Source organism: Alexandromys fortis, unplaced genomic scaffold, assembly GCF_014885135.2.
Source record: "Alexandromys fortis isolate MF-2015 unplaced genomic scaffold, M_Fortis_MF-2015_v1.1 scaffold_201, whole genome shotgun sequence".
Taxonomy (NCBI): domain Eukaryota; kingdom Metazoa; phylum Chordata; class Mammalia; order Rodentia; family Cricetidae; genus Alexandromys; species Alexandromys fortis.
The window spans coordinates 1,301,084-1,320,092 of NW_026068087.1; the positions used below are offsets into that span (position 1 = coordinate 1,301,084).

A 19,009-nucleotide genomic window follows, 5' to 3' on the forward strand; every position below is an offset into this window, starting at 1 on the left:
CGGGGCGTCCTACGGGGCGGGGCCGGACGGCGGTTGAACGTCACTGCGGAGCCTGAGAGGGCGAGCCGGGAAAGAGGAGGCTACGAGGCGGCTGGGCAGGACTGGCTCCTCCCCCGGCCGCACCTGACTCAGCCCGCTGAGCCGCTGGCGAACTAAGAAGCTATTGGAAGCCATGAGTGCGCCGTGCCTCCTTCCCCGAAGCCCGGTCCCCCCCGCGCTCTCCCTACGGCGCGCGTGCTCCCTAGGCCTCAGCCTTGCTTCCGGTCTTCCTGCGCCTGCGCAGCGCGGACCTCCACCCTAGCGGCGTTCTGGTTGCTATGCCCCATTGTGGCTGTTGCAGCCCGCCCCCGCAACGCCCGCCTCTGTCACGACGCTCTCCCCGGAGCTCTCAGCCTTGGGACCGGTTTATGAAGTATGACCGCAGATAACGCCGCACTCGTGTTAAGGGCACTTAAAATGAGTTATTGCAAAACAACAGACGTCTGGCGAACCCGCCTTGTGTAAGGGTACTTGAAAGTGTGATTCACCAAACGTTTCTGCGGACATTACTTTTAAAAATTGTTGGAGTCCGATTAGGAGAAAGAACACTGGCTTGCAGAAGCCTCGGCGTGACAGGTATCGCCAGTCCGTCTACAGTCCCGCATACTAAGCTATCTACTGTCCTGTCGAGGCCCGAGTTTGGGGCAGTTTTTATTTTTTTATTTTATTTTATTTGTAAAGTTAACTCTTCTTTCGTGACTTGCCTTAGGTGACAGTATCTCCTCCCACCAGAATGGGAGGCCAATCTAGTCTTCAGTTGTCTGGCTTCCCTCAGTAGCTTGAGTTTTGGAGAGCTGGGACAGTACCTGTTTTCATGCATGGTATGATCCACACTAACAGCAAAGAAACAACTTTGTCTACCAGGAGAAGGCCCCAGGACCGGCGTCCAGGACCTTCCTTGTGTTTACTAAGTGCTGTTGAATCATTCCATCAGAAACGACCACTTTTAGTGTGCATATGCCACCACGCTAACACTTTCTCCTCCCTCACCTTTTTATTTCCGTGCATTCCTCCCACCGTTTCTCCTTAAGCCCTTTATTTTAAGTTCTTTTCTGCTGGGGCCTGCTGGAGAGGCAACTAGGACTGGATTGTTTAGCTTTGGCTTCATAGAGAAATAGTGAAAGTAGACTCCATGTAGTTTGAGAATGAGATATGGCAGTATGGACCACTGCACATCTTGCACCTTGTAAGGCTGGAGGCCCAAAATGGTTTGCACCCGTGGTTCATTCGTTAGTTCTGCCGCCAGTCAGCTGGCTGAGGTTCCTGTGACTGTGTACTTGGGTAGGAATTGTGAGGGGCAGTGAGGGGCTGGTCTAGGGCAGCAGTGAGTGGGTGGCTGTACCCAGGCAGAAGCAAGAGCAAGTGGCACCCTCTAGTGTTGCTGTCCTCAGGACTTAACCATGAAAGTGGTAAGTTTTTAAGTCTAGGAAACTGAGTTTCTCAACCCCTGGCAGCCCTTGACCCCGGGTGAGACCTTTGGCTCTGAAGGCTTAACCACTCTCTGGAGCTCTTGTGGTGACGAGGGCCTGTCCTTTCTCTTCCCTTAGCTCTCCACCTTCCCTCTCTAGCCTCTTCAATGACTCAGTCACTACCAGACCGCTAGAGCTGCGCACCTTAGACACGGCGCCTGCTGCTGCTGCAGCCACCGCTTCTGCCTCTGCTGCTTCCTTCTCTGGGTCACGGCAAGGAGTCAAGGCCTCTCCAGAGCAGTTGTTTGGGGACCTAATGCTGCAATACTAGAGGAGTTAACACACTTTAGTATCTCTGGCTCAACTCCCTGAGTGAACCTGAACATCCTTCCACAGCCCGAGGACTATGTCCTCCAATTACAGCCAGTTGTTTGGACCAACCACAACTGCTTGTTTTAGATAAAGCATACCCATCACTTTGGGCCAATCGCAGATTTGTCTCTGAGCACCAGTCAAGTTTCTCTTCTCTAGACCCCCAAGGAAGTGCTCCTTGTCTAGATGTGGTAGGAATGATTGAGGTCGTGAAAGATCTGATATAAACTGTTTCAAAGAGTCCTGACTGGTGCTGCACCTCCAAGAACCAGAGCAATCAGCTACAATCTTTGCACAATTGCATCAGGGTGTTCCTGGGATGTTCAAGATGGCCAGTGCTGGCGTGAGAGTAGCTCTGTTGGCTATTAGACAGTTATTTGGATGAGGGGAGCATTCTCCCATTCTCAATGTCTGTGCTAGTTTATAGGAAAATGAACGTCAGAAGGAATATTTTAAAATATAAACTTAATGAAAATATTTGGACGTGTAGCGTAGTGGGTGCCTGTATCTGTTTGGAAGGCTTTCTCCTGAAATTAGATGAGAAGCAGCGCGAACCAGCTCTTTAGGATGGTTTGCTATCCTACAGAGAACTGTGTTCCTGTCAGGAAGAGCCCAGTGTGATGGTTCCCAGCACAGTGAACTGGTGGATAGAGTGCGGGACAGGGTGGCCTGGGACCCAAGCTTCTACCGTTGTCTGTACACTGGGGCTGGAGCATAGCCCGCCCTCCTAATTCTACCTTTGTCTGTACACTGGGGCCTGGAGCATAGCCCGCCCTCCTGATTCTACCTTTGTCTGTACACTGGGGTGGAGCATAGCCCGCCCAACTGATTCTAGCTTTGTAGAACAAGTGTTAGAATCACCGTGATCCTTGGAGTGGTGTCATAAGCATTTACTAAGAATGGACCAACAAGGTGGTCACTTCCCGTGCCGGCTTCTTTCGCCGCACAGGTATAATCTCAGCAGCAGACATGTGGAGAGGGGACGTACAGAAGTGACCAAATGGAAACTAACCAGGAAATACAGATATCAGTGACACGGTACAGGGGAAGTTTGTATGGAACTGCTTTAGGCAACAGAAGAAACTCCCCACATTAGCTGAGTTTCTAGAAAACTAATTATAAATTAGTTGTAATCAAATGTACGCTAGGAGATAGCCATTTAAAGGAACCTTCAGGGTAACCTGCTCTGATCCTTTGTTTTGTAGCTTTGTGTCTTTTCTAACCCAGGGCAGCTCCGTGCTAGGCATGTGGTCTCTCAACCTTGAGGCAGGGTTCCAGTGTGATCTCGCCTGGCCTTAAACTCACAGTCCCGTTTTAGTTTCCCGAGTGTTATGATTACAGCATTTGACTCCACGCTTGGAAGCCCCCACCCCCGAATCTCTTTAAAGCAGTAATCATTTGTAATTATTTTATAAGCTAAATAAAATAGTCTCCACTTTCTTAAGCAGTTTGTTTGGTTTGTATTATTTTCCCTTGGAGGGAAAGCAAGGGTTTTCATTCTTCATATTTCAGCTTCTCTGGGTTCTTGTTCTCCTCACTGTTGTTCCCAGTCTCCTCACGTGACCTGGACTTTATGATCAACAGATGAGCGTCTTTATGATGAAGCCTGGAAGAATAAGGAAAGGGCGGAGCACTCCACCACCACCTGTGGAGATCCTCTCTCTCTCTCCCTCCCTCCATCCATCCATCATCTTTCTACTGTTCTGATCATCACTTAAACCCTGAAATGCCACCATAGGCTGGCAGCTCCATGCTTTAAAATACAAACACCCTGGAGGATGACTGCAATAAATGGTCTATTACAGTTTGACAGGAAGTCATCGGATTTTATTTTCCTGGCAATGAGACTAATGGAAGTTTTCATGTGAGTGTATGAAGAAACGATTTTGGAGTGTGGGGTATAATCCAAGGAAGGGAGGCTTAACTGTGGGGCAAAACTTTGGGCTGCCATAAAGGGACATGGGACTTACTGAACGCCTAGGAACATGGTTGAGTCTGCTCGGTGCTGAGGGAAAGGAAAACAGAAAACAAAACAAAACAAAAAACAAGGCAAACGTAGCATAGGTAGTGAAGGTGCTCATCAGCATCTGTAACAAGAGTCCAGATGTCCCATGCCTTCTTTGCAACTTCTATTAACATGCATTTATACCAGGCACCTTGGTAAGCCCTGATCATACAAGAAGAAACACAGTATTATCCTTGTTCTTCAAGAGTTGACATCCAAAAGGAAGGAGTACGCCAATAATAATAAAGACAATGAAAATATATTATCAAATAGTGGTGAACACAAGGACGAACAGAAAACACGGTTTCTGATCTATAATTTGGCCAACTGCAAAACATCTGTGGTCAAACAGTTGAATTCACAAGGGCTGCAGTCTCCATGTGACCCAATGCTATGACCTGGGAGGTTCTTAGGAGTAATCTTATGACTTCCAGGCCTCTTGAGATTCTGTGGACTCCATGTCCTCCATGTGGAGCTGCCTGTGTGGCTCGAGACTGAGCTTCTGTTGGCCATTCTCAACCCAGCACCATGCCTGGGCTTTCTAAACCCAGCACCATGCCTTTTCCTGCATTTCAGCATCAAGAACTCTAGGTCAAAGGGAGAGAAGAAAGAGAAAAATAGTTGGTTATGGGGCAGCGAGAGACGAGAAGGGAGAGGCAGAAGGAGTTTGACCAGACCCTGGAAAAAAATTAACAAGAAAATGAATTGGAAAGTGTCACCAGCTGGTGATCAAGTAACTCCAGAGAGGAAAAAGGTCCAGAATGACTCCCCAGCTAAGAGTGAATGCTGCTATCTGAGTTTTCAGAGTTAAAGCCTGGGCTCTGGAGACTCAGCCACCTCCAGTCTCCGGTGCTCTAGTTAAGAAGACAAGTACTTTTTTCCAGAAAGAAAGATTGTTTAATGTGGCCACATTGAGAAGAGGAACAAATAAAGAGGTTCACTGACACATCCTCCACCCACCTAGTTGATCTTCAGAGTCTTGACTCAAGGTTTAGATTTAAATGCGGGCAAGAGGCATGGGTAACTAAGCCGTCCTGGTCAGGGTGTGGTTCCTCCCACTTATAATCCACCTCGATTGCTTCTATCCTAGTGGCCTCTGGTATGGTGTCAGAACCAGATACAATCTGATGTGGGGAGGCAGGCTTGTCCTCTGGCGGTACCGGGGCTTCAGCCTACTACAAGTTTCCTGGACAAATTTGAAATCTTGATAGCATAAATGTCTCTCTTTAAAATTCTCTCTTGCCAGGATGGCTACAGTGTGGGAAACCAGTACACAAAACTGCAAACTATGACCTTGAGTGTGATGTCATATGCTGTTAACTCACAGTGAGAATGTCCTGTGACAGCCCCAAGCATCCTTTTATGAAAGCACGTGACTACTAAATCTTACAAGATGAAGTCAGATAGATAACGTAACAGTTTATGTTTGCTTGTCTTACTGGATTTGGGGTCCAGTTATTGAGTATTGGCCTCCCTGTATAGCCCAGGATGGTCTTGAACTCAGGATCTTATTGCTTTAACTTCCCTAGTACTAAGATTACAGGCAAATGGTACCACACTTGGTTTGACTTGTATCTGTTCATATTACAAGGATAACTATGCAATCAATACAATACTGAGGATCAGTATAAAATATCTTTCGGCTTATTCTCACATACTTGCTAGTGAAAGGGGAAATGAAAGCAGACAAGACTGTATCCTCCAGTCTTTTAGTAGCGCACAGTTTTGTGTCTGCCCAGCATCCCTTTGAGGCAGCATCTTCCCTCTCCATACATCCCAGAGTATTGCTACTCATGTGATCTGGCTTAGGTTTGAGTGTATGGCCTAGGCTCAGTTAATCTGCATATTATCCCACTAGGAGCAGTGATTGTTTTATGGAAGAACATGTAAATGAGTTGAGCCAGCAGAAATATTTGGACTTTTATTAGCTCGTCAGTAAAGTACCCTCTTCTGTGGGTTCATAGTCAGTGTCTAGGGGTCTGAAGCAGCCAGGAGCCATCTTGCTGCTTGCAGGAGGGAGCCAGCTTGGCACTGGAGCCAAGTAGAGGGAAGTAATACTAGAAGGGATAGGGAATGAGTGAGGAAAGACCCCCTCCACCCCCACAGACACTTTTATCCTTTGCAAGACAGCGTTGTGTGGATGGAACTGGGGAGAAGGCCAGGGCACCAGGCTTTGGAGAAGGTGAATGTGTCTCTGACTCACCAAAGAATTAACGTCCTTGCCAGGAGAGACTGAGCTTCTCGGCATTTATAGTGACAGGAGAGGGATGCTAGGGCCAAGAGGGCCTGGGATTGGAATTAGGTGCCTGTGAGTAACTTCAAGATAGGCATATGCCTGCCCATGATTCTGAAGCCTCCTTGTGTTTTCTAACGTTATCCTGAGTTGTCTAGTTCACCTAGAGGGGAAATATATGTGTATAGTTAAGAATCAGGGCTAGAGAGAGAGCTTAGTAGTTAAAAGCACTTGTTATTCTTGCGGAGGATCAGGTTCAATTCCCAGCATCCACATGGTGACTCAGCCATCTGTAACCCTAGCTTTAGGGGCTCTGATGACCTCTTCTGGCCTCTGTAGGCACCGGACATGCATGTGGTACACATACAAGACATGCAGACAAACACTCATTCTGTAGCAGGACCTCAGACCTCAGTGCATCTGTAACAGGCTCAGACCTCAGCACAGCTGTAACAGCCCCAGACCTCAGCACAACTGTAACAGCCCCAGACTTCAGCACAACTGTAACAGACTTCAGCACAACTGACACCATGTTAGAGGTACTATTTTGACCTCAAAACCCAGCACATAGGCCCCCATACCTGCCAAAACAGGAACAAAGACCTACCCATCAAAGACCTAGTACGTAGTTCCAGGAAAGTCCCTAACAGTACTAACCTGTCTTTTTTGCTTCTTGCTAACTGCAGTGTGACAGCCAGGGAGTGGTGTTTGTGTCTTACAGACAAAAGGGCTGCAAGGCTCAGGGCTGCATGATTTGGATAAGTTTCCCACGCAGCCGCCAGCTGGCAATAAAGACTATCTTCTTGACTTTAAGAGTGTCTGTGTGGTCTTTGGTGGGCTTACCTCGCAACAATACAGTATACATAAAATAAAAAAGAAGCAGATCTTTTTAAAAAAGAAAAGAAACTGGAAGCCGGAGACTGTGTTCAGGTTGCACGTGGTGTTCTTTTCTAAGGCACAGGCCAGTTACCTCCTCCTGCATCTTCAGGTCTGGTGCAGATCTGGAAGGCATCAGTCTTCCTAGAGTCAGTCCAAGAACCTCATTGATTTGGATCAAAGTACTACCTGTCCAAACCTCCTCTTAAAAATGCAAACACCCACAGGAAACACAGCACATTTAGTTTTCAGCCAACAATCCTCAATTTTGGCTGTTACCAGAACAAATGGGACAACAAAATCGGACTTTAGAAACCACTCAGTGTGTTAGAAAAGGCATAGGTTTGTGTAAGAATTTGGAAAACAAAGGCCAAGTATTCATTTACATCCCTCCCAACAATGGGAGGACTGGACCTAGAGAAAGTTACAGATTTGAAAATAGAGGGATGTAAAAGAACGCAACAACTCTACCATCCATGCCACAAAACCTGCAAACAAAGAAAGTGCCCATAGACAGGAAAAAGGGGTACACTGTGCTACGTTTGTACCCCTGAATATTACAAGGCAGTGAAAATAATGAATTGCACTACCTTGCGAGAGTGTAGCTGAGCCCAGCAATTAAGCAATAAACTCTAAGAAAAAAATCCCAAATTTACACATAAACTTTTATAGATTTAAAGCAATAAAAAAAGGATACATTTTAGGAATGCATATAAATATAATACTACATGTCTTTTAAAGTAGAGGAATTCTGGATAATGGTTTTCTTGGGTCGGGAATAAGATGTAGGGGACACATGGCTACATGAAGGGTACATCAAGGACATAGCTTTTGTTATGTATTCTAGGCTCACAGGCACTTAGAAAGTATTAATAGTGATGTAAAATCCTACAAGCGTAAAGAGCTTGGGTCCTAGAGGGAACTGAGGCTGACTTCACTGGGAGAGGAGGGAAGGGGATTATCAGGCCGTCTCTCTAATAGATAAAGTCCCAGAGGAGCCACTGGTGGGCGCTCATCTGGTGAATCACAGTTGGGGACCAAAGCTTATGGTCTGTTTCTACTGGGTCTGGAGTGGCAGAAGGTGTCGCCCCTGCGCACCTTGGGCCTTCTCCTGCACACCAGCTACAGCAAAGGGAAAGTCCTGGTGGAAGATGTCACCACTGCACAAGGGGAGTTTCAAAATCAGAAACAAATAATAGATGTGAGAATCCAGTGAGCCTTCCCGCCATTTTATTTCGTTTCAATGGGATGGCACCGTAGACGAAAAGTCCATGGGAGAGGTTTGCCCAGCCAAATGTTGGGTACAGTTTCCTGCACTCCTGCAGAAGCACATTTACAATGTTGTTTTGGTGGCCTAGCTTTTTATATACCCAGACAGCAAACACTTATTTCTTTATCGACACAAAATAGATTGATTATACTACCTGTCCAAATTATCGCCTAGTAGGGAAACTCATGCTAGGATATTTCTTTTCTGATTCTTAGTACTTTGCAAGACTGTATAGTGGGTCATTGTGACTCCCACATAGCTTAGAAGTAACTGAAGGCCACATTTTATGACTTCTGCATGGAAAATAACAGGTGCACAGTGCACACACAGAGATGAGAAGGGACTCCAGCTCAAGCAGCTGTAGCTTCCTGTTGGCTGTAAGTCCAGCTCTGCTGGTATGGTAGATAAGGCAGTCTAGACCACTGTCTGTATCGGGGCTAAGACAGTCTAGACCACTGTCTGCTGTGGGAGATAAGGCAGTCTAGACCACTGTCTGCTGTGGGGGCTAAGACAGTCTAGACCACTGTCTGCTGTGGGAGATAAGGCAGTCTAGACCACTGTCTACTGTGGGGCTAAGGCAGTCTAGACCACTGTCTGCTGTGGGGGCTAAGGCAGTCTAGACCACTGTCTGCTGTGAAACTAAGGCAGTCTAGACCACTGTCTATATAGGAGCTAAGGCAGTCTAGACCACTGTCTGTATCGGGGCTAAGACAGTCTAGACCACTGTCTGCTGTGGGAGATAAGGCAGTCTAGACCAGTCCAAAACACAGCCAAATCCCAAAGGGGCCCAGACTAGAGAAGTTACCTGAACTGTGGCCTGGTTAAAGGTGTGTTCATGTTTCCTGATTTAACTGGGCCAGTTTGGTGGTTTATTTTTGCCATTTGGCATCAGGGCAGGGCCCGATTCAATGTGGCAGCAATCCCCAGCTATTGCACGATTTGAGTGACAGGGACAGGTGTTCATGAACCCCCAGGGACTATTATTTAATTTTGTTCCTCCCCCAGCCTCATGCTTTATAGATGAGCAGTCTCTGCCTGTGTTCTATTTTTAACTGAGCATGCTCTGTTCAGCTGGAATCACGTTCTCTAGACTCTGCATTATGCAAACTGGCTCCAAAGTTTTCCAGGAGCGCTAAACCAAACTGTGACAATTCCCAGCCATCGTCATCGAAGCCCCCACAGTGAAGCCAATAGCACGCTTGCTTGCTGCAAGATAGAGTCTGGGCTGTGTTAGCCGACAACTGCACCTCCTGGTGAGAAAGCACGGCTGGCCATTTCAGAGTGCCGCTCAGCTCCACTCCCGACTAACCCCGGAAGGAGTCCTCTGGGCTTTGAGAAGACATTCAAAGGGCGCTGGTGAAGAACAGTCACAACGAGGCTGCTGGTGCTACAGTTAATCTCCATTCTAAAGTGACACAGACTAAGTGTTCCCAGGGTTGGTGTCCTGTACTCACTAAGTAACACTGAGGACTTTGCACCTGCCCTCATGGGGGTCCCAGGGTTTTCCCCTGGTAACGGAGCAGGGACAGCAACAATTCCCAGAGCCTCCTGGAGGGCAGAATCTGGTTTATTTAAGCTAATCACACAGAAGGGCCAGACAGGGATGAGAAGTCTCTGCAGGGAGAGTGAGTATCTGGTAGGGTTCTTTGGTGGCAAGAAAGAGGAAGAAACTTTTGATAAGAGCTAAGGTACCTGAGGCTGAGTGTGGTGTGTGAATATGGTACCTGTAATCTCAGATCTCGGGAAACCGAGGGCTGGGGATTTGAGGCTAGCCTGTGAACCTGATGCTAGCCTGAGCCATATACTACAAGGCCTTGTCTACTTGAGCAGGAGGACTTTTTGAGAGGTAAGTTCCTTGAGAGCTAGGATTACTTTGTTCTCTTTGTCAGGTTGCTTCCCCCAACAGAGCAGTAGCCAGAGTTACAAGTAACTTAGTTAACTTCCCACTCTGCTTGCGTGAGCCGGTTACAAGTGACTGTGCGTCACATGATGCTGGGATGAGACTACGGTCCTCTGCGAGGCTAGTACAAGCTCTTAAACTTTTTTAAAAAAGTATTTTGTTGTGTGTTGTGTGTGTGTGTGTGTGTGTGTGCGTGCGTGCATCACAAATTCTGCAGAGGTCCAAAAAGGTGTTAGGTCCCCTATAATTTGAATAGCAGATGGTGGTAAGCCATTATGTGGATACTAGGAACTGAACCCAGGTCCTCTGCAAGAGCAGCAAGTGTTCTTAACCATTGAGTCATCTGTCTAGGCCCTGGTTAAAGTGTTAGTGGCACCCAAAAGCAACCTAGAAAGATGCCTAGTCTCCAAGGTCAAATTGACATCTGAAGTTCAACATCCTTGGGGGAGAGGGGGAGACTGTGACCTGCGGTGCTTGAGTTGTGTGTCCTTCTCTCTGCTCAACAGAGGACAGGATGCTTTGCTTAGCAGTGCTCTAGGCTGCATGGTGAGGGTGCAGAACTTAGCAGGGCTCTAGGCTGCATAGGGCAGATGCAGAACTTAGCAGTCTCCAGGGCTGCACAGGGAGGGTGCAGAACGGGGCTTACACAGGTGGAGTGGGAAGTTACCATCTAAAGAGGGGGGCTCCTCCCCAAAGGCCTGGCTTTGTTTGTGTGAATTCGTAAGACATGTTGTCTGCTTTGCCTTCCTACCCAAACCTCATTTTCTCTCTATGAAAGACAGCAGCCAGGAGTGGAAATATATTTTTCTCTTATTTTTCCCACTCATCTCCAGTCCAGAGCAGCAGAGACTGAGGGCTCACCATTGCCTCCGAGCTCTTTCTCTGAGAGGTCGATGAAGAGTCACCAAATGCTGACTCTGAAAGAGTCCCTCCCTCCCCCTCCCCTCCTCCCTCCCTCCCCAACCCAGGCAGACTGCAGGGCTCTCCCAGGATGCCCCTGCCCCAGAAAGTTTGCATCTGTTGTACTTCTATCCTCTGTATCCATTGGTCAGAACTGACATAACGGACTAATTTTGTTCAAACAGAATGCTGCCCTGTGTACACCAGAAAGCTGTCTGAACCCTAGTCTACCATGTTGGCAGCATGAGTGATGCTTTTCACACACACTTATGTGAAGATTTGTCCCTGGCACGACAGGCCTGAACTGCTGTGAAAACAGGCGAAAGAAACAGCCTGTGCAGTGCACTTGTGAATGGTGTGTGTGAGTGAGTGCGCGTGCACGTGTGTGCACACGTGCCCTCTCTTTGGGCGGTTTCTGACCAGTTGCTGAAACTATTGCTCAGACTCAAAACAGAATGGTGAGTCCAGGAATCCTTTAGAGGAGCAGGACTCAGCATGATACCTGCAAGGGGAGGGGGGTCCCTGCTTTCCTTGGCAGGGCTCCTGGCAGACATGCACCGCTCAGACCAGCCTAGGCCGTGGGCATATATATACACCACTACTCCAAGGACATATGTGTTGCCAAGTTCTCTGTGGAAATTTAGAAGACTGATTTCTGATTAACAAGTTAGAGATGACTTACTTCAAATTCCCCACATCACAAGGTGATAGGCAAGATCAGTAGTCTAAAATGAAAACAGATGAGACCTTTGTAGAAAGCCCCACCCCCCACATTTAATGGACTTACAGGTGTGTGCCCTGGAGCAGGCGCAGTTCACTCCGCAGACACTGGCTGACCCAGAACCCGCTGCTCGACTTTCAGTGCATTTGTACACAGGGTGGGTCGATGACCACACTTCTCCTGCCTGGATACAGCCTCACTCTCTTACAACACCTGCCCCTCTGGATGTCGGTGGGTGGTGTTCAGGGAGGGAGAGCTCAGACACACGGAGCTGCGAAGGTCGCCCATGCCAAGATGAGGTGTAACTGTTTTCCCCCAGAAGACAGCAGGAACTAGGTGGCAGAGGCAAGACTAGTGTGTATTCACAGTTCCACAGATACCTACTTAGATCTACACCTGCATGCTGACATAAATGTTATCAGGGTTCCTTGCATTTCCTAGAATCTAATTTTAAATCATACTGGCAGACGACTGGGCAGTGAGATGGTATTTTGAGAGCAAGCCTCTCCCCACCCCACATTTAAAAAATCCCTTTCACTGTGAAAGAAAACCAAAGGTAGAAAGAAACCACACAAAAACACTGTGTAATGAGCGCTGGTGAGGGCAGCAGGCCACAGCTGCCTCCTTCTCCAGGGGCAGCTACCTCCTTGTATTTCTTCCTGAGTGGCCGCCTGATTGTGACCCTAGACACCGTAGTTTAACATTGTCACCTCTCTGGGAAACTTTTTGATATGTCAACAAGTAATTTTTAATTCTAGATCCTTGCCTCTTGACATCTGTGCCAGCTGAAGAGCCGGAGTCCCCTGACCCAGAGTCTGGCCTTGAGATTTTGTGAGCTTGTCTCCCTGTGGTCCTCTGACCTCTGTGTTCCTGAGGATTGGCAGTTGGACCCGTGGTGTGTGTGTGCGTGAGAGAGAAAGAAAGAGAGAGAGACAAACAGATGAGAGACAGACAGACGGGGGGTGGGGTGGAGACAGAGAGAGACAGTAACTGCCACCGACTCCCTTGAGGCCCACTACCTCCACTGGTCATCACTCTGAAGGGAGAAGCCTTTTTGTTCAGTTATCTCCACGTTGTGTGAGGAGATGCAGAGGAAGGAAACTAGGGTCTGCACAACCCTTATTCACTGCCAATCATGAGTCCCTGGCAAGCTTTTCTTTCGGGATCTTGCAGAATGAAGCCTCGCCCCAGAAACTCTGACTCAGCACCTTTTCTGTCACTGGTCACTCGGGAGACACTGAGGAAGAGGCCTACAGCCCCGGTGACCTACCCTTTGTGCAGTGAGATAATTGTTTGGGGCCATATAGTGATTAGACACTACAAACTGCTTCTCTGTCCAGTTATTTGTTTGTTTGATGTGGGATTCCCTTCTGTATGCTATGAAAATGTTTTATTACCTTTCGTTAATAAAGAAGCTGTTTTGGTCAATGTCTTAGTAGAGTAAAGCCAGGCAGGAAATTGAACAGAGATATATATAGAGAGAGTAGGAGTCAAAGACATGCCATGTAGCTGCCAAAGAAGAAGGATGCCAGAACCTTACCAGTAGGCCAAAGCCTCATAGTGATACACAGATTAATAGAAATGGGTTAATTTAAGAAATGGGTTAATTTAATCTGAGTGCAGGAGGAGCTAGCTAGGAATATGCCTAAGCTATTGGCCAAATGGTGTTGTAAGTAATATAGCTTTTGTGTGATTATTCAGGTCTGGGCAGTGGGGTAATAAACACACAGTTGCTGCCTAAATTTATCTATCTATCTATCATCTATCTATCTATCTATCTATCTATCTATCATCTATCTTATCATCTATCTATCTATCATCTATCCATCTACCAACCTATCTACTTATCCATCCATCTATTATCTATCTATTTATTTATTTATTTTGAGCACATGTGTGTGTCACAGCTGGCACATAGAGGCCAAAAACCAACTTGCAGGGTTGGTTCTTTCTTTTCACTATGTATTTTGGGACTCAAACATGGCTCATCAGATTTGGTGGCCAGTCAGACTGGTCTCCCAGTTGTAAGAACAAAATTAAAAATATCAGGTAAACCAAGAGCTTAAAGAAACGTATCAGAAGATCTACAGCGATCAAGAATCGAACGGGAAGCGGCATCTCACGAGGCACTGCCCAGAGAATTGTGAGGCTGGAAAAAAGGCTGTGCACTTGAGGGTCAGTGTTGGTAGCAGAGAGGATGGCGGAACAGAACCCAGGGCCAGCTAGGGCACGCCTGAGGTGTGGTGTGTAGGGGGAGAGCCTTCAGCGCCAGGATGAGAGTCCAGCCTGCAATCTGAGTGCGGGAGGCGCACAGAGGACACTGGGGGACAGAAAGAAAAAAGATTCTGTTTCTACTTTAACACTAGAGAGAGAAAATTGTTCAAAATATGCTGGCAATTGGTAACGAGAAACTGGCTTCTTAGAGTCCAGATCCAAACACATGTAGACTGTAATGATTAAAAAGACAACAACAACCTGGGAACATTGCTAAATTTAGAACAGCTCTGGGCTGATAGGGCCCCCGAGGGAACCGTCTGCAGACCTGAAACTTCAGGAGCCTGCAGCTCTGAACAGCGCCACAGATTTCCTCTGGGGAGATCCCCGCTGCTAAGCAAGTCAGCAGAGCAAGGTCAGAGTGAAGAGGAGCAGGAAGGGGATGTGAAGGAGGGATGCAGCTGAGGAAACTGATGGAGGTGGGTCTTACACAAACAGGAAGCTGGCATGGTCATCCCGCCACTCAAGAGGTGGAGGCAGGAGGATTGCCTCCCATTCCAGGCCAGTTAGTGCTACACAGTGTGATCCTGTTTTAGTAACAAACACATTACCAAAATATCAGGAAAGAAGTAAGAAAATGTCAGAAGCAGAATCCAAATCAGTCATATTTGATGTACTCAGGCAAATAATTTTAAAGCGTGATCAGGAAGGAGGCTGTGAGGAACAACCAGGCAAATTTTATAAAGAAATAGAATCCCTGGTGATATGAAAGTCATAACTGAGAGTCACAGTTTCAGTGATGGAGCAAATATCATGTTTTAGATGATACTGAAGAGAGAACTATGAGTTAGAAAGTGAGCTAGAGAGGTTATTTGTAAGGATATAGATGCAGAAACAAGCGGGCTAAGATGGAGGGGAGAGGGAGTCTGAGGGATGGCAGCCACAGGAGATGACAGCCCAGAGAGTTCTCTGACCTACCAAAAGCAACCCATCCTAGATTCAAGAAGACAACATTTACATCACAAGAAATTCACCAGGACACATCACAAGTGTAGCATAGGCACCGTACAAAAAGGACACCTTTCAAACAGGCAGACTAGCAAGGACTTAGCAATCAGAAAATCAGAAATAAAAGTCAGAAAACAGTGGCAAAATGGCTTTAATTTTTTTTAAATAGAAAATTATTTTCAAATCTGAAAACCACAGTCACAGACTCTTTCTGAAGTACAAGGAAGCAAGTCGTTTCAGAAGAATCATGTTTGAATTTACTAAGAAGTTATCACCAGAAAAAGCTTCAAAGTTGAACTGCAAGAAAAAGAAGTTTCCAGAGAGGAAGAAACAAGAATAGACCGGCAATAGGTGTAGTTTTATATATATGCATCTTGGCACTCTTTAAAATGATGAAAGGGGCCAAGGAGACAGCTCAGTGGCTAAGAGCACTTGCTGTTCTGACAGGGGATCAGTGTGAGTCCCAACACTCATGTCTGGTGGCTTCCTGGACACCAGGACCAGGGAATTTGGTGTCCTCGTCTGGCCTCTGTGTGCACTCACACATACAAGGCACACACGCAAACACAGACACGCATAACACTTTAAAATATTTTTTAAAAAAGATACAAACAGGGGCTGGAGAGATGGCTCAGTGGTTAAGAGCACCGACTGCTCTTCCAGAGGACCCGGGTTCAATTCCCAGCACCCACATGGCAGCTCACAACTGTCTGAAGATCCAGTTGCAGGGGATCTGATACCTTCACACCAATGCACATAAAATAAAGTTAAATAAACCATAAAAATATTTTTTAAAAAAGATACAAACGGGCTGGAGAGATGGCTCAGTGGTTAAGAGCACCGACTGCTCTTCCAGAGGACCCGGGTTCAATTCCCAGCACCCACATGGCAGCTCACAACTGTCTGAAGATCCAGTTGCAGGGGATCTGATACCTTCACACCAATGCACATAAAATAAAGTTAAATAAACCATAAAAATATTTTTTAAAAAAAGATACAAACAGGTCCATAGTTGTGGCAGTTGTACAAAATTGGACCAAGACAGTTAAAATAGCAAGTTACCGGTGTTAAGTTAGCTTACGGACTTTACGAAGAGGTTTAATACAGTCCCATCTGATCTGCGTTTAGCTTGCTTTGTTCTTCAGAGAGATTTCGGTGGCTTTGTTGTGCTCTTGGGGTTGAGACAATCATCACAAGAATAGTTTTCACCAGATTGTGATTGCTTAAATATGCCTAAAATAAACCACATGGGGTCAGAGTCCCAAAGCTTTGGCCAACACTGGCTGCTGAGCTGTGTTGTGCCAAACTGCCTTCATGCCTCCCCTTGGCTCATCACTCTGCTGCCTGTGAAGGTTCTGGAGACCCCCCCCCCCACTGCATCCAACATAACAGCATTGTAATATTTTTTAAAAAGTCGGATTGTTAGGAGAAAATGATAAACTTATCGTGACAGTACAGATTTTAAAAGAAGATTTTTTTTAAAAAAATTGTTTTATGGGTGTGAGTATTGTGCCTGCACACACGTGTGTCCACCATGTGCATACCTGGTGCCCTCTGAGGCCAGAGGGTGTGTCAGATTCCCTGGAACTGGAGTTACAGACAGTGTGAGCCTCTATGTGGGTGCTGGGAACAAAACCTGGGGCCTTTGCAAGAGCAGCAAGTGCTCTTAATTGCTGAGCCATCTCTCCAGCCCAAATAGTGCCACGTTTTTGTTGTTTTCTCGAGACCTGGTTTCTCTGTGTAGCTTTGGAGCCTGTCCCTGCACTTGCTCTGGAGACCAGGCTGGCCTTGAACTCACAGAGATCCACCTGCCTCTGCCTCCCGAGTGCTGGGATTAAAGTCCTGTGCCACCACCGCTGGCTAGTACAACTTTTAAACACATCACTTTAAGTTTTGCATCATGCAGACAAAAGCAGGGACAGGGTTAGGAAGATGACTGGGGGGGCAGATTGCTTGTGGTACAGAGTTTAGATCACCAGAGCCCATGTAAAAGCTGTAAAACCTAGGTAGGCATAGTAGCTGCCTGGAATCCCTCCTCTGGGAGCCAGAGACGTGGTATTCCTGGGGGCAAGATGTCTAGATTAGCAACCTCAGCTGAGAGATCCTGCTTCAGTAATAAGGTGGAGAGGAATCAAGGAAGACACCCAAAGCAGCTCTGAGCTTCCAGATGGGAGGGAAGGAGAGGAAGAGAGGGAGATGGGGAAAGAAAGAGAGAGAGAGAGAAAATATTAATAAGTGGATGCTGCTTGCTTCAGCAGAAAGATGATGTCGTCATTCTACCTTTCAAATAATGCAAAGCACACCTGGTAGAAGAACCTACTTCACAGAGCTGCAGTAGCTGTAAGGGAGTCCAACAGGAGAGGATTTTAACATTCCAGACTCTAAAATACGGTTGTTTTTGTTTTTGCATATAGAGAGATTTGGAATGGACTATGAACACTAATTTACCAAATCCATCACAACTCATGAACCAAAGTAAAAAAAATAATAATGATGCAAACTTAAAATCATTTAAACTTGATTGGTAAAAGGTCTGTGTTTCTGTGAGGTGCAGCTAAAAGAACACTCAGAAACCAGTGAATTAATTACTAGATCAGAGAAGATCAATACCCAGGAACTAAGATCCAAAGTTAAACCTTAGGGGTAAATCTGTCATATCATATACAAAGAAAGCAATCTAGAAATAATAAAAGCAGTTTATTGACACAGGAAAATGACGTTAGCAAAGAAAGCAGAGACGTGGAGCTTAGAGAAGACCAATAAAATAGGCTTCCAGCAAAATCATCTCACAAAAAGGAGAAAGAGAGATGATAATGACACCAATAAAAAGGGAAATAGAGCCACAGACACTGAAAACATTACAACAATAAAAGGGGATTACGAGCGACTTTTGCCAATAAAACTGAAGGCTTACAATATTGCCTTCTCAGGAAATACGGTTTTCTAACGTTGACTGAAGAAGAGCAGGGGAAATGAAGTCTTCGGACCTTAAATAGAAGTCCAGTTAGTAACACCACCCTTAGAGAAGACCTTCCCAGAGTAGCTAATTTCGAGCAAAGAAACCCTTTCAGTGACTGAGTTCACTAACACTTGGAGTTCTAATAGAGCATTCTCTATTTTTAAATGCTGGCAAGTTTTTAAACATTTTTTTTTTCCTTGTCAGTGCAGGCAAAACACAATATGTCTGCAGGCTGGCTGCAGCCCACAGTCTGCTAGTTTGCAACCCCTGCAGGAGCACCCTTTGTAAGTCACAGTGTAACCAAGTCCAGGGACTTCGTCCTAATGGTGATAAAACTCGCTGAGGGAACCATGAGATGCCAACGTGCGTTCTCAGTGCGCAGAAGGCCTTCGTGGTCTGGCACCACAGCTAGCTGCAATGCTCCTAAATAAGGCAGCAGTGCATGGTTGCCTGGAGGCGTGTGAGGGTGACCAGAGTCTTCCTGGTTGTCTTGCGAGCTTCCGGTCCTATCATTGCATGACTTGCTGTTCGTCTTCTTTGTCTTTCCTTCCATCCTTCTCTTCCTCTGTGTGTCTGAGGATGGCTCGGCAGATAGGGCCCCATGCCTGCTAGAGACCAGCCCTACCACTAAGCTGCACCCTAAGCTCTTTAAGACTGTGATTACTTTATTTTGAGACAGGGTCTCACCGGGGTGATCAGACAAGGTTGTACTTACTATTCCCCTGCCTCAGCCACCTGAATAATTAGGATTAATGGCCTTTACCACTAGGCCTGGCTTAGTCTTTCTAATAAATACTCTTCTTTTAAAAAATATTTTCCAGCTCTAGTGAAGTACAACTGACAAAAAATTATACATATTTAATATATACAACATATTGATTTGATAAATGTATGCATTATAAGGCGATTTCCACAATCAAGTCAACACATTGGTAACTTTAGTTATCCCTTTCAGACTGTCTATTTTGCTTTTGTTTCCTCCCCCCTTCCCCTCCCCCTCTCCTTTCTTCCCCTCCCCTCCCTCTCCCCCTCTCCTTCCCCTTCCCTCTCCTGTCCTCTCCTGTCCTGTCCTCTCCTCTCCCCTCCCCTCCTCCCCTCTCCTC

General features: G+C 46.5%; 1 protein-coding gene across 1 annotated transcript in view; it reads left to right on the plus strand.

Annotated features, from left to right (window-relative positions):
• The window catches only part of Prkar2b (protein kinase cAMP-dependent type II regulatory subunit beta), a 710,703-nt gene that overhangs the window by 23,614 nt on the left and 668,080 nt on the right, over window positions 1–19,009 (plus strand). The window lies entirely within an intron of this gene.